This window comes from Camelus ferus, chromosome 34 (genome assembly GCF_009834535.1).
Source record: "Camelus ferus isolate YT-003-E chromosome 34, BCGSAC_Cfer_1.0, whole genome shotgun sequence".
Lineage (NCBI taxonomy): Eukaryota > Metazoa > Chordata > Mammalia > Artiodactyla > Camelidae > Camelus > Camelus ferus.
The window spans coordinates 4,184,173-4,198,814 of NC_045729.1; the positions used below are offsets into that span (position 1 = coordinate 4,184,173).

A 14,642-nucleotide genomic window follows, 5' to 3' on the forward strand; every position below is an offset into this window, starting at 1 on the left:
GAGAGGGAGAGGGGCCCATTTGCCAGGAGAGCAAACAGTGGGAGGGGAGAGGACAGATCAAAAGGCAACGACCTTGGAGAACTCCAAGACAAACAACCTCCCAACGTGGCCAAGAGCCAGGCTTTAACCAAGAGTCCTGGCTCCTGTTTCCCCATGGCCAGATCCGTCTGTGTCACGCTGACATGTTTGAACCAAGACAGACCTGGGAATGAGTTCCCGGTTTGGCCCAGGCTCAGGTTATTTATTAACAGACTGAAAAACCATGTTATTTCTGGGGCTGCCATCGAGTCAAACCCAGGGGACACTTTCTTCACAGTTATTTTTGTCCAAGTCTCACTGGCCTCCGTGGTGGACTTGATCCCAAAGGATGGTCCCTGAACCAGTTCAGCCTCAAGGGCTTGGGAGGGGCTGTTTGTTCAGGCAAGAAACGGCTCCCAGAAACCCGATCCGCCTTTGGGAGTGGCTGCCTTGGGAGACCTTTCAATCCCCTCAGACAGGGACCTCTGGCTGGCCAAGTTTCCCTACTATTTCCACAAGAACTGTCTGCATTTGAGTGGAAAGAACACATGTACGAGTTAGGACTTGCCCTTTTTCAAAATGAAAGTTTCTGAACCAAAGACCATCTGCTTTGGGAGTCGATGAAATCTGAAATGAAAACCTCTTCAGGTTTGCAGGTTTCACTTGGAGAGAAATATGATACAGGAGGTGCTGGCTTAACCAGTCACCATCTGCACCTGCATTTAAAGTATAGGAATCATCAAATGCTAAAGCTGGAATAGACTTGACATTATCTGGTTGCCCTCCCTTCTTTTTTATAAACGAGGAAGCTAAGATATAAAGAAGTCACTGAGGGCAACTGAGATTAAACTTGGGTGTGTTGACTTCCAGGGTAAGAATTCACCTCATCAGAAACCATCCGTAAACTGGAGGGGACAGGAACTATACTCTATGAGGTCTGGTGAAAACACTGTATTTTCTTTGTATGATACAATTATCTACAAAAATGCAAAAATAACTTCAAATGCTGTAAAATGTTTCATAGTTCTCAGATGGTTTAAAACATTTTAAAGTCTATAAAAATTTCAAGTCATCTACATCTCACAGACACCTGTAACCTGTGGCATGTCCACTGAGAAACATAACAAATCAGCTCATCTTAGGAGTCGGTAAAGCCCTCTGAAGTGGAAGTAATTAATGAAAAAGTATGACGTATATCCTTTTTTTTTCTTTAACCAGCTTTTATGTTAACTGCACATGTAGGCATATATAAACACACATGCAGAAAATTTCCCCCAAGACTTCTTCACAGATCCAGAGTGTACGAAGAGATGGGTTTCTGACATCAGCCATGTATGCTAGTGATGGTAAGATCATTGTAACAAAAAGAACTAACACTTAAGTGGACAAAGAAGTGAATTTTTCTCATAGGGAGTAGTGTCAATGCAGACAGTCCAGGCTGACCTGGCAGGTCTTCTCCTTGAAGTCATTTAGGTTCCTTCCAAGTTGTTGTTCCACCATCTCCTAGAACACTGCCATCATGTGCATGATCGAAGCAGGGTTGGCATCAGGTATGGGTTCTGGCTAGCATGTAAGGGGAAGAGGGCATGAAGGTTGCAGGTCCCAGATCTGAAAGTGGCATCCATCACCTCTGTTCACTTGGCGTTGTTGGGAATTTAGACGTGTTGTCATCGCAAGGCAGGCTGGGAAATTTAGTCCGCCTGGGCGGCCAGTTCTATTACTCTGGGAGGACGGCAGCTTCTACCACAGCTTACCTCTCTGGCCATCCAAATGTCTGCATGCTCCCTTCTTTGAGGTATCTCCTTTGCAGCCCCACTCCCTCCCGAAAGGCCAGACTTAGATATCTGGGTGAGACCAAAAGAAACTTGGGAGCTGGGGGCTGGTAATGGCCAAGCCAGGCCAGTCTAGCCCAGCGTGGCCACTGTATTGTGGGCCCAGGGTTTCTGGACCCAGAGCACCAAGGAGCTAGAGACATAAAGCAAAGACGGGAGAGAACAGGATAGTTTGGGAGCAAACAGGTATAAATCAGACACATAGGATGCTGCTCAGCTAAGCGTGAGTCCATCACCCTGAGACTTAACACAGTCTGTCTATAGCCTAGGTTATAATGACTGGGACATTATGCTATAAGCCAGAAATTGACACATTACAACTGACTATATTTCAATTAAAAAAATAAAAATATAGTCTAGGCCATAAAGCATATCCACTCTGAAATATGGCTGATATCAGGCTGATAAAATGAGCACATGGAGAAACACAAAGAGACTGAATGCTTAAAAGGGTAGAGACAGGGATGGAGTGGGGAATGCAGGATGTCAGGGGAGAAAGCAAACTCTCCTCAGTAGGGCAGTGGCAAGAGAAACTAGCCCCTGCCCTGCAACACTTTTATCCCTCTCTCACTGACTCTTCATTTACACTCTTACAAATGAACTTTATTCTTTAGAGCAGTTTTAGGTTCACAGCAAAACTGAGTGGAGGTACAGAGAGTTCCTACATACTTCCTGTCCCCTCATAAGCACAACCCCCACTACTTTCAACATCCAGAACCAGAATGGTACATTCGTTACATGGACAAACTTATACAGACACACAATTATCACCTAAAGTCTATTGTTTACATTAGGGTTCACTCTTGGTGTTGTACACATTCTTTGGGATTAAAAAAAAAAAGTATGATGAATGTAATCCACCATTAAAGTACCACACAAAATAATTTCACTGCCCTAAAATTCCTCCATTCTGCCTATTCATCTACCCCTACCTGGTAACACCTGGCAACCACGGATCTTTTTCCATGTCCAGAATGTCATACAGTAGGAATCCTATAGTATGTAGCCTTCTCAGGTTGGCTTCTTGGTAATATGCATTTAAGGTTTCTCCACATCTTTTTTGGCTTAATAGACTCTTTCTTTTTAGTGATAAATAATATTCCATTGTCTGGAGGTACCACAGTTTATTTATCCATTCACCTAGTGAAGGACATTTTGGTTGCTTCCTTCCCTAAGGATATATGATGTTGAGCATTCTTTCATATGCTTATTTGCCATCTATATATCTTCCTTGGTGACGTGTCTGTTTAAGTCTTTCACTGATTTTTTTGTTCAGATTGTTAATTTTTTACTGTTGAGTTTTTCTTATTGTTGAGCTCTTTGTATATTTTGTATAAGTCCCTTATCGAATGTGTCTTTTGCAAATATTTTCTCCCATCTTGTGTCTTCTCATTCTCTTGATAGTGCCTTTCACAGAGCAGAAGTTTTTTTATTTTAATGAAATCTATCTTATCAATTATTTCTTTCATGGAAAATGCCTTTAGTATTGTATTTAAAAGTTATTTCCACACCCAAGATCACCTAGACTGCCTCCTATGTGATCTTGTAGGAGTTTTATAGTTTTGTATTTTACAATTAGTTCTATGAACCACTTTGAGTTAATTTTTTTGAAGGATGTAAGGTCTTTGTCTAGATTCATTTTTTGCATGTGATTGTCCAGTTGTTCCAGCACCATCTGTTGAAAAAGTTATCTTTCCTCCATCGTATTGTCTTTGTCTTTTTGTCAAAGTAAGTTGCTGGAATTTTTATTGAGATTGCCTTAAATCTATAGATCAAGTTGGGAAGAAATGACATCTTGACAAGATTGGGTCTTCTATCCATGAACATGGAGTAACTCTTCATTTATTTATTTCTTCTTTGATTTATTTCATCAGTTTTGTAGTTTTCCTCATATAGACCTTATATTTTTTTCCTAAGATTTATAGCCAAATATTTCTTTTGGGGGCTACTTATGGAAATGATTTTGTGTATTTTATTTCAAATTTTACTTGTTCATTGACGGCATAGGAAAGTGACTGATTTTTGTCTATTAAGCTTATATCCAACAACCTTGCTATAAGAGCTTATTAGTTCCAGAGGATTTTTTCATCTATTCTTTCAGATTTTCTATATAGGCAGCTTATGTTCTTTTAAGGTTTGTTATACCTGTGTTTTGTTTCAGTTACATCCAGTGGAGAAGCAGAGCTGGGGGAAGGGCAGATAGTTTTCCCTCTGGGTTCCCAGACTGAAGTGAGCAGAGCTGCAATTCAGATCAAGTTTGTGGTCAAGGCACTTGGAAGGACTAGTGAAAGGATGAGACAGTAGGTGATTAAGGTAATTTCTTCACCAATTTTTCAAATCTTTTGTCTGATTTTTGTCTGATTGTTCCCCCAAGTGTTTCCTTTACCCAAATAGCCAGGGATGGCTGGAGATGCCACCTTGTTCTCAGGACCTGGTACGATGCTTCCAGAGTTTCTAGTGTGCAATTGGCTGGTCTTCAAGTTCTCTCTTTTGCAACCCTGGTTACCCAGCTGGTCTTCAGAGAGGTACATCCTCAATGGAGCAACCTCAGAACTTTCAAAAAAAGATACCTTTGCTGCGTTATCCTACTCCTCTGTCCCAAACTCCTGGAAGTCCTGGGCTAAGTCAAGTGGTCCCTACAGGCAAATATTCTACAAATGTTTGTTCAATGTTGATTTGGTCATGATATGGATCAACTTTTTTAAAATCAACAAAAAATGTATTTAGAAACATATTTATCACTAATTTACTTCCACTAACTGAAGAAGAGGAAATGTTCTAAAAAAAAAAATTTCAACAGTCAGTTCCCATTTTTCAGAAGCTCTCTTCTCTTTTGAGTTTTGCTCATTTGTAATTTTATGAACCAGAAAACATTTTGAGAGGCATATGAAAGGGTGGGGAAAACAAACCACTCACTCTCAAGAAACAGTTTTAGGCTGCACACTAATTGATTCAGGAGTCTCCGCTGACCCCTAGTGCACAAGTGCATCTCAAAAATGTCCAGATGAGATGAGCTGCTGCTAATAAAGTGTGCTGTTTTCATTTCCCTTTGAGGAAGGACAGTGTCTCCCTCAGTGAGACTGGAACCAATTTTCATTTCCTTAGCGACATAAGGAATTGACAGAAAAATCAGAGTTAAAGGATACTGCTTTCCAGCTCATTCCAGCGAAATATTGGCTCTGATTTGTTTTTGCCAGTGTTAATTTTAAGATCCTTTTAAAAATCACCCCTCCCCTCATCCACTTCTTTCCACAGCGGCCCACTAGCCTTCCTCTTTAATATGGCTCGAAATTTTGGTCCCACCTAGTCCAGTCACATGGTTTCTTTCTAAAATACTCCTCCTTGACTTACTGACTTGATGTTGACAACTTACTTTTGCATAATTTAACTACCTCCCCTTTAGACTTCTCTTAACTTTCACTTCTGAGGATAGAAAAAAAGTGAAGGTGTTAGAGGCTCACTACGTAATCGGCTACGGAGTACATGGACCTGACAGCCAGGACTTGTGCTTGGCCTGGTGTATGGGCGGAGTAACCCTAACTGTTCTTCACGCATCGCAATCCCCACCTTTACTCACACGAGTGTGATGATCTGATGGGGACGCTCGTCTTTAGTCGGGAGGGGATGGGGTATGAAAAGAAGAGATAAGATTGATTCATACTGTAATTCTACACTGACCCATTGCAGCAAATATCAACTATAATTCAATTCAAAATTCCACATTCCGTAAATATATTTGGCAATATTGTTCTGGAAGGTAATTTGGAAATATGTATCAAAATCTTAAGAGTATATTAGTCAAAAGACAGAAAGGTGGTTCAAATTATTTTAAGCCAAAAGGGGAACTTATTAGGTCAACTAATTGGAATAGTCTAGGGGAGCATCTTGCTTCTGGCGTGGCTGGAACCAGGAACTAGAAAGATGTCATTAGAAATCTCCCTTCTGCAGAAAACCTAAATAAGCAATTCTCCGGTGAAGACATACAAATGGACAATAGGCACATGAAAAGGTGCTCAATGTTACTACTTGTTAGAGAAATGCAAATCCAAACCACAACGAGGTATCTCTTCACACCAGTCGGAATGGCTGTCATTGAAGAGTTCACAAACAACAAGCGCTGGCTAGAGTGTGGTGCTGCACTGTTGGTGGGAGTGAAGTTTGATGCAGCCGTTATGGAAAACAGTATGGAGATTCCTCAAAAAGCTAAAAATAGACTTGCCATATGATCCAGCAATCCCACTCCTGGGCATATAGCTGGAGGGAACTCTAATTCGAAAAGATACAGGCACCCCAATGTTCATAGCCGCACTATTACAATAGCCAAGACATGGAAGCAACCTAAATGTCCATCGACAGATGACTGGATAAAAAAGTTGTGGTATATTTATACAATGGAATACTAGCCAGCCATAAAAAAATTTTTAAATGCCATTTGCAGCAACATGGATGGAACTGGGGATCGTCATTCTAAGTGAAGTAAGCCAGAAAGAGACAGAAAAATACAACATGAGATCATTCATATGTGGAACCAAAAAAAAGAAGAAGAAGAAGAAGAAGACCCAAATGAACTCATCTACAAAACAGAAACAGACTCACAGACACAGTAAACACACTTATGTTTACCGGGGGTGGGGGGAGGAATGGGGAAGGAAGGGATAAATTGGAAGTTCGAGATTTGTAAATATTAACTACTTTCTATAAAATAGATAAACAGCAAGTTTATACTGTATAGCACAGGGAACTATATTCAATATCTTAGTTACCTATAATGAAAAAGAATATGAAAACAAATATATGTATGTATATGTATGACTGAAACATTCTGCTGTACAGCAGAAATTGACACAACATTGTAAACTTATTACACTTCGATAAATAAAGAGAAAGAAATTCTCCCTTCTCTCTCCATCTCCCAGCTCTGCTTTCTTCTGTGTTAACCCCATTGTCAGTTCCAATCTTAAATGGTCCTTGGTGCCCATCAGAAGAAAAGATGTTTTTTATCCAAGTATCATTATCAGACTTAAGAAAAATTCTGTCTTATTGGCCCTGCTTAGATCATAGACCACTCCCTGTGCCTGGAATGGTAGGAAACAGAACACTCTGATTAATCCCAGCCATGTGACAAAAAATTCCACCAGGTAGGGGAGAAGCAATTCCTAGATGGCAGTGCATAAGTGGAGTATGAGGTCAGTTCTACCATCTGAAAAATGGAAGGAATTCTGGGCAGGCAGAAACAAGGGACATCTATTTCCAATGCTCATCTTCTTCTACATGTTTACCCTTAGGAACTAATCAGAGGTGTGAGAGAGTTCCACGGTGATTCACCCCAGAATGATTTATAATAATGCAAAACCAAAAAGAATGGAAATATTCAATAACAAGGGGTTAGTGGAATAAATTATGGTACATGTATTCAGTGTAACACTATGCCACCTTTGAAAAGTGTGTTGCTGAAGAAAAAAGCGTTTATGGTATGTTGTTAAGCATAACAATAGTGTGCAGTGTCCCAATTTATCCACATTTTTACACATGTACACACTTTATCTATAAAAATATCTTGTGTAAACATTTTTGAAAGACTCAAAGAATAGATAATGTTGATTACTTCTAGTTGGTGAAATTAGGAGTAATTTTAATCATTCTTGGACTTTTCTCCATTTTCTACAGTCAGTATGTATCTTTTCTAATTCAAAATATTATTTAAAAAATTTAATTCCTCACTACCAATGTAAAACTGATCACGGTTATTTCTCTCGTGAAAGCAGGATCTGAAATGGAGACCATAATCACTGGTAAAGAGCAAACTCTGGTTAGACTTTAAGGAAACTAATTTGGAGAATAAATTATTCACCCATTTTCTAAGATTAGCTAAGACCCAGATGTATTCTCCATTATGTCACATTTCCATATTTTGAGGTTTTTTGTATGCCCACTGCTAAATCTTTCAGAATTAATCAACCAGCCAGATCTATGCTCAAAGCACAGGTCCTCAGAGCTGCGCAGAGAGAGGCTCAAGGTAGTCTTTCTAATCTTCACGATTACTCTTGAATGTGTCTGCAGAAAGCGAAATGCATTTTGTACTTCTAGAGACCAGGACTTTTTCTCCATAGTATCAGAAATATTCAGATTAGAGGAAACTACTGCAGCAAAACAGAGAGAAATGAACATCCTAAATAAATAAACCTTAGCTCTTAAATCACTTACTTCACTCGTTTCAATGTTTCCTGGAAAATTCCCTCCTTGAATGAGACTCTGCACCATCCAAAGAGCCTCTGGATTACCCGACTGCAGGAGAGAGGATTGAATCATTGGTCTCTCCCCAGTTTACCAACAAAATATCAATGAGCCAAATCTTTACAAGCCCCAAAAGAAAAACCTTAATTATGCCAATGACTTTTAGAGAAGCACAACATTAAGAGGCAGGACAGAAAGCAACATTCATGTTCATTTATTTCTATCATTACTCATGTTCATCATTTCACCTAGAAGCCAGCCCATCTCTGTTTGAATAACCCACCATCAGAGGCAGTCTGATGCCACGGGTGGGTGCTCTTAATGGAAAGGACATTTCTGTGTCTTGACACCCTTCCACCATGGGACACAACGACTTGCACAAGTTTGTTCAACATACAGTCCCCTTTATCTGGCAAAATTGTTCTTGTCTCTCAGGTAGGAACTTTAAGTGTATCTGATACAACAGTTGCCTATACTATACCCTTTCTTCTTCCTTATTAACAAAACTCCAAATGTCTTTGGGATGGCAATATGTACAGCTTAAAACCTCCTTTTCCCAGGGCAGCATACCTGGGGATGTCCCACTCAAATCCCCTTGCTTCAGGAAGGGATTTGCTTCCCGTTTCAAAGCATGTGGTTAGCTGACAATCTCCAGTTATTAGCTGAGATCATGCCCTCCTCAGGACAGTCCCCGGCCAATGACTAAGCAAGATGGTAGTACAGAGGCAGAGCCATTTCTACCCAACGCAGGGTTCCTCTCGCGAGCAGTCCTTGCTCTGGACCTGCAGCCGGGCTGGCAGAGATTTTGTCAAGTCTGCATCAAGGAATGCTGGCTCCCCCTGCCCAATACAGCGTCCTGCTCTTTTCACAGGTGTTATTCCCCTAAGCCTTTTTCACTCCTCACTGTCTCCGCATCTGCTTCCTGAAGAACACAACCGGCAACACCCAGCTTCCTTTGTGGCTTTGGGCAGCCACACGACACAGTTCTGGCCAGTGAGGTGTAAGCGGAAGTTGCAAGCTGGGAGTCTAGAAAAGCACTGGAAACAGAAGCAGTCTCAACTGAGATGCACGTTTTGGTCTTCACATTTTCCCTTCTTTTTGCCTGGGATACAGATGTGTTTTGAAGGGTGGGAGGTAAAAAACACAAGGTCTAAAACCACATACTGAGGATGGCAGGGTGGAAACCTGAAACAGCCTGGTCCTGGAAAGAATTGTGAAGGGATCATACTAGCCTTGGACTGTGTACCTTTCTTATTTTGTGTCACAAATAACCCCCTTACTTCTTTAAGACTTGATGTGGAAGGCATTACAGTGGAATGTAAATCTAGTTAATTCATAGGACATAGGAAAATGTTCTTGGTATGGAGCATGTTGTTAAGCAAAACCTGTAGGTTATAGAATATGTACAGAGCATGGTCCTAATTATTTGTGTGTACATACATGCTCACATATGTGTAACTTTTATATACACATTTTTACACATATACACACTTTATCCATATAAAGCTAAAACATGTGCTTAAGAAGAGGAGGTGCATGGTGATATCCACCTATCGAAATGATAGGGGGTCACCAGTTAAACATCAGTTTATCCTTGCCTTCTCCGGTAATTGTTTAACTCATGGGGAATAAAACAATCAGCATGTGAAATATTTCATGTGCAAGACGGAAAGCAAATGTTTATCAATTGTGTAATACCCGTACTGATTTACCCAGGAAACTGCAAAGCCAAATGCTGCATATAATACAAGCCAAGCAACTCTTTTCCTAGTAAAGTAAGAGAATTGCAGATTTCTACCATGGCATCATCTGGGAGTTCCCAATGACAAGGCAGGACACCCAACCTTTAAATTTCTTTTTTTTTTTTTTTTTACCTTTTGTTTATTTATTTTAATTTTGAGGGGGTCATTAGGTCTATTTATTTATTTATTAGTAATTTTTTTAATGGCTGTACTAGGGATTGAACCTAGGACCTCATGCATACTAAGCCTATGCTCTACCACTTGAACTATACCCTCCCCACAAACTTTAAATTTCTGAATAACGAAAACCAGGCTGCTACCCAGGCATGAGGTAGTAGAAAGGGTTTTGCACCAGAAATCAGAAAATCTGAATTGCAGACCTAGTGCGCTGAATGGCTGCATCTGTGAAGGTGGGCATATGGTTTGTCTTACCTTTCTCACTGGGTGTTGTGGAAATCAAGTGAGATAATTACTGTAATATGATACACAAATATAAGTTAATAGTAACAACAGTAACAACCACCAAGACTCTGTCTGCCAGACACTGCTCTACATCGTTTTTTCATTTTAACTCATTTAATCCTCACAACAACCCAACATTATGCAATGTGACTATGAGACCCAGAAAACTAGGACCTCGAATATCCTCAGGGCCATTCTGTGTTTTATGCGTGGCCACCCTAACGTATTTATTGTGAAGCAAACATGTTTCACTGGTATTTTCATATGTTAATGAGTAACAGGAAATTTAAAAAATGTGTTTAATTATGATCACATTAAACACTGAGACACTTGTACATCTTTGTGCTTCTAATTATTCTTTTTAGGGGAGAGGCGGAGGCAATTAAGTTCACTTCTTTATTTTTAGAGGAGGTACTGGGGATTGAACCCAGGATCTTGTGTAGGCTAAGCATGCACTCTACCACTTGAGCTATATCTTCCCCCCTTAATATTTTTTAAGAAAAGAAGACATACGGATCAAGGAAACTGTTGAAGAGGGAGGGACGTCCTTTCACCCTTTTCTCGGGTGTCTGCCTTCTCCCAGAGCAGAGGGAAAGGCACTGCACTTCTGTCCTCTCTCGCTTCACGCCTTTCTTGGCTGCTCCTCAGAGGAGTGACTGAGGCGACTGGTCAGAGCCGGGGACATTCGTTGGACTGGTTTCCCTGGTGGGTAGACCTGTTTTAAAGGCTAAAGGTCGGTGCTCGTGACTGTCCTGTTCTGTTCACGTCCAAACCCAAGTCTGACGTCACTTCCTGTCGGAGTGGCAAGTGCAGGTGGGCGGGGCCCGGGGCCCAGGTTTTGAAGAGAAACTGGGTTCCCTGCGTTTGTGTGCCGTCTGGGTAAACGGCCTAACAGCAGGCGCTGTTCTGAAGGCCCGGCTTGTGTTTCACAGCCGCGAGCCTGGAAATGCAGGTACAAGGTCAACTGATCAATGTGCAAAGGAGGAAACCCCAGGGCAGGCTCGGCCAGACTCAAAATTCAGCCTCCAACACTGCGGCTTATCGCGGCCTTGCATTCTTGGGGGACGGCCTGGATTAGGAGAGCAGCCTGTATCCTTCTCATTCGCCTAGTGCTCTTTTCACGTGTGTTCCTAGAAGAGAAGAGGGCTGGTGGCACCTTAATCCCCTAAAAGAAATCCAAACTGTAACTTAAGAAACCTTATCTCTTTTCCTGGGTGGAACTATATATTCTTCTCCTATGTCTCCAGGTTGTGGCACAGGAATTGACCTAGAGTAGTGGCTTTAAAAATGTTTCCTGGATGAATTAATAGATTTTGTTTTTGTTTTTTTAAGTGGAGTGTGAAAAAAAAAAAGTTAGGTAAAACAAGTTTCCAGAAAGATGAGAAGGTAAACTTAGACTGGGTCAAGGAGGATCTCGGCATTCACAGAGCCAAGCCAAAGTACTCAGAACTAAAGAAAGCCTGCACGTAGGAGCCAACAGAAGTATCCATACTGAAAGGCCAGAGCCAGAACACAAGCGCAGACATCTTTAGGCAGCAGCTGGAGTTAAAATTAGCTGCCGACAGGTGGGCTGCTCTGCTGCAAAGCCCCCAACAAGCAGGTCTTGAAATATTGACTATCTGACTCCCCACAGTTAAAACATCTTCAAAAAAAAAAAAAAAAAGTAATATTAAAAAACAAACAATCTTCAGATGTTCAATCAAGGTCCTTGTCAGTACCATGTAATTTACATGTCAAAGGGGAGCAAACTAGTAGATGATACAGCCAGTCCCCTAAAAAGAAAGTTTAACGGATTAATTAAATCTTATCGAAATAACACATGTGCATTTAAAACAAATAGTAAACAAACAAACAAAGGCTTACAATGAGAAACAGCAGTTCCCACTTCACCAATCCCCTATACCTGTCATAAGAGGTGACTCTTTCCTTTTTAACCTATTTCTTCTGGTGTATTTCTAAATAAAATGCTTAAATCGCTATTTCTTGACTAATCTTAGAAATCTACTAACTTCTTTTCATGGAGGATAAAATTGGAACTCTACCTTTCCTAGTCTCATTCATTCCATAGAGTTAGGTCACAATATCTGAGGATTAAATCAATAATATTATCACAACTATGCAATTGTTATTTACTATTGAAATAAATAGTGGGTTTTTTTTTTTTTTGGTTTTCTCTTTCTATTTTCCCCACAGTTAACCACTGCCTCATTTGTTCATGTGCTTAAATTTCCAGTGTTATAATCCTTATTTTTTTTTTTTTATCAATTTGTTGTTCTTGTAGCAATGGTTGTTTTCCAAATGCCAGACACATCAGCTTATTCAACTGAATTTATTTTTCCCTCAAGCCCTCCACTCTGGACCCCCCAATCCCAGCTGCAATCCTGACTGGTTTTGAGGCACAGGATGACATCCAGGGACTTTATTTTGTCATTTTCTTACGTTGGATCCTCTATTCTTAGATCTCCTCTCTCAGTTATATTGAGTTGACAACTTTATAGTTTTTCTAAGTATCAGCATTTATTTTTCTGCTTTGTAGTCCTCTTTATCAAATTTAGGACAGGATGCCATTAAACTATTCTAAAAATGACACATACTAGTGTTTAGGAGAAATAACAGTGCCATCAAACTAACCGGCAGGCAGTACCACCGTGACAATCCTTCATCCTTCAGACATTATTCAGTGTCCGGAACGTAAAGCGTTACAGAGCCATGCACAGAAAGTACTGCCAGGGTTGTGCTCAGGTGTCTGTGGGCTCTAGATAAGCTACTCATTTGATGATTCTTCAAACCAGTATCTTAAAAACATTCCCTTAACTTGTGTGTACGTGTGATTAAGGGATCAACTGATTTTCTGCAAATTGAATCTGTATGCTTTTCCTTCCTGTCTCTAACCCTGATGCCGGCCGTATACTCACCCTCTTTTTTAAGCTTCCCCCAACAGAACTCCATGTAACGATAATGTTAGTGATTCCAGTACATTTTTTTCCCCTGAAAATTCCACTGAAGAACAGTGAAGAGCTTTTCACCAAAGGAAAAAAACAGGAAGGGAGGAAAGGAGTCTATTAGCTTTATCTCTTCTTTCAGTCTCTATACCTGGCTTGAAACCACTCTTTCTCCCCCCAGCCTGAAGCTGGAGCTGCCCCTGCCTGCTTGCGCTCTCTCCTCCCCTCCCAAACTCTGTCTTACACCAAACATTTCTGCTCTGCCCCAGCGCCTTGTTCCAAACTTGCACAACAGCCATTTGTTACTACTTGCCCCTGTCTTCCCATGTATCAAAGGCTCTTGGATGGATCCTCCAGTTAATGTGGATCCCTTTTCCTTACAAGTCAGGAAAGGATGATTAATCATAAATAAATTTGCCTCTGGCATGTTCATATTCAAAGTAATGGATTATTAAATGCATTAAAATAACAGTTGGCCTAACTTCAACTTCCCTATTTACATAAGGAGGTGCACGTAAAAAATCTGGGTTTAGCAGCATCAAATTTCCAGCTGTGCCAGGGTTGGGGACACGCTTTGTGCCACTTACAGATTCCTGCCTGGGCAGCTGGCTGACGGATCTAACAGTGAGAGTGGGTTGGTTGAGAGTGGAATCAAGGAAATCAAGACCCACAGAGTCTTCCAGAGAAAGGCAAGCCAAAAAGAGCCCTGGGGGTGGGACCTGGGTGCATAAAGCAGCATAACATCCAGTCTTTGGTTCTCTGGACTTTGATGGAGAACCGTGGCACTTTTAGTTATAAATTAATCACTGTAATCACAGTGCTTTCTCCACAGCACTGTTAGGACAACTACGTAAGCTGAGACACAAGAGACATTTAGAGCCCTGCCTGGCATATCATAAGCCCTCATTTGCTAGTAGAAACACTGGCTACGGCTTTGTTCTCTGACCTGTGCGGTTGAGGCTAGTTAACCTGTTTTTCATCCCCTGGAAGCCAGGCCTGGTTTCAGTAAAGGAAAAGAGAAGTCAGCACGTCGCTCAAGGAAGCCTTGAGTCAAAATTGATCTGACTTCCTGGTCCCTCTAGGAGGAAGCCTCTGCCATCCACTCCATTTTCCACAGGAGTTAAATTTCCTTGCTCGGAATTATGACCTTTTTGACCAGGTCTTTGATGCCTCTTGCTTGAATTCTCTGACGCCAGTCACTTGTCCATATGGGTCTTTGCTAATTATCTGCAGCTCTGTCCTTGGATCCACTGTATTTCTTCTTCACTCCTTGGGTAGAGATGGTTGCTTTGACAGTGGTTCTGACCTTTCGCTAATAGCACATGAACACAGTGTTTGAATTAGTATTGAGTTCAATTACATAAAATAGAAAACTAAAACAACTAGTGTACACAAGTAAGAAATTTGGGCTT

General features: G+C 40.9%; 1 protein-coding gene across 7 annotated transcripts in view; it reads right to left on the minus strand.

Moving 5' to 3' along the window:
- Nucleotides 1-8,283: 8,283 nt before the first annotated feature.
- MED21 (mediator complex subunit 21) overlaps nt 8,284-14,642 on the minus strand; it is a 77,309-nt gene continuing 70,950 nt past the window's right edge. For 5 of the 7 annotated variants that reach the window (XR_001367357.2, XR_004317053.1, XR_004317055.1 and 2 more), the window contains one exon: nt 8,284-14,542. The gene's annotated coding sequence lies outside the window, so the exon portion shown is untranslated. The remainder of the gene's footprint in view (nt 14,543-14,642) is intronic. The other 2 variants (XR_004317057.1, XR_004317056.1) reach the window with 2 other exon arrangements.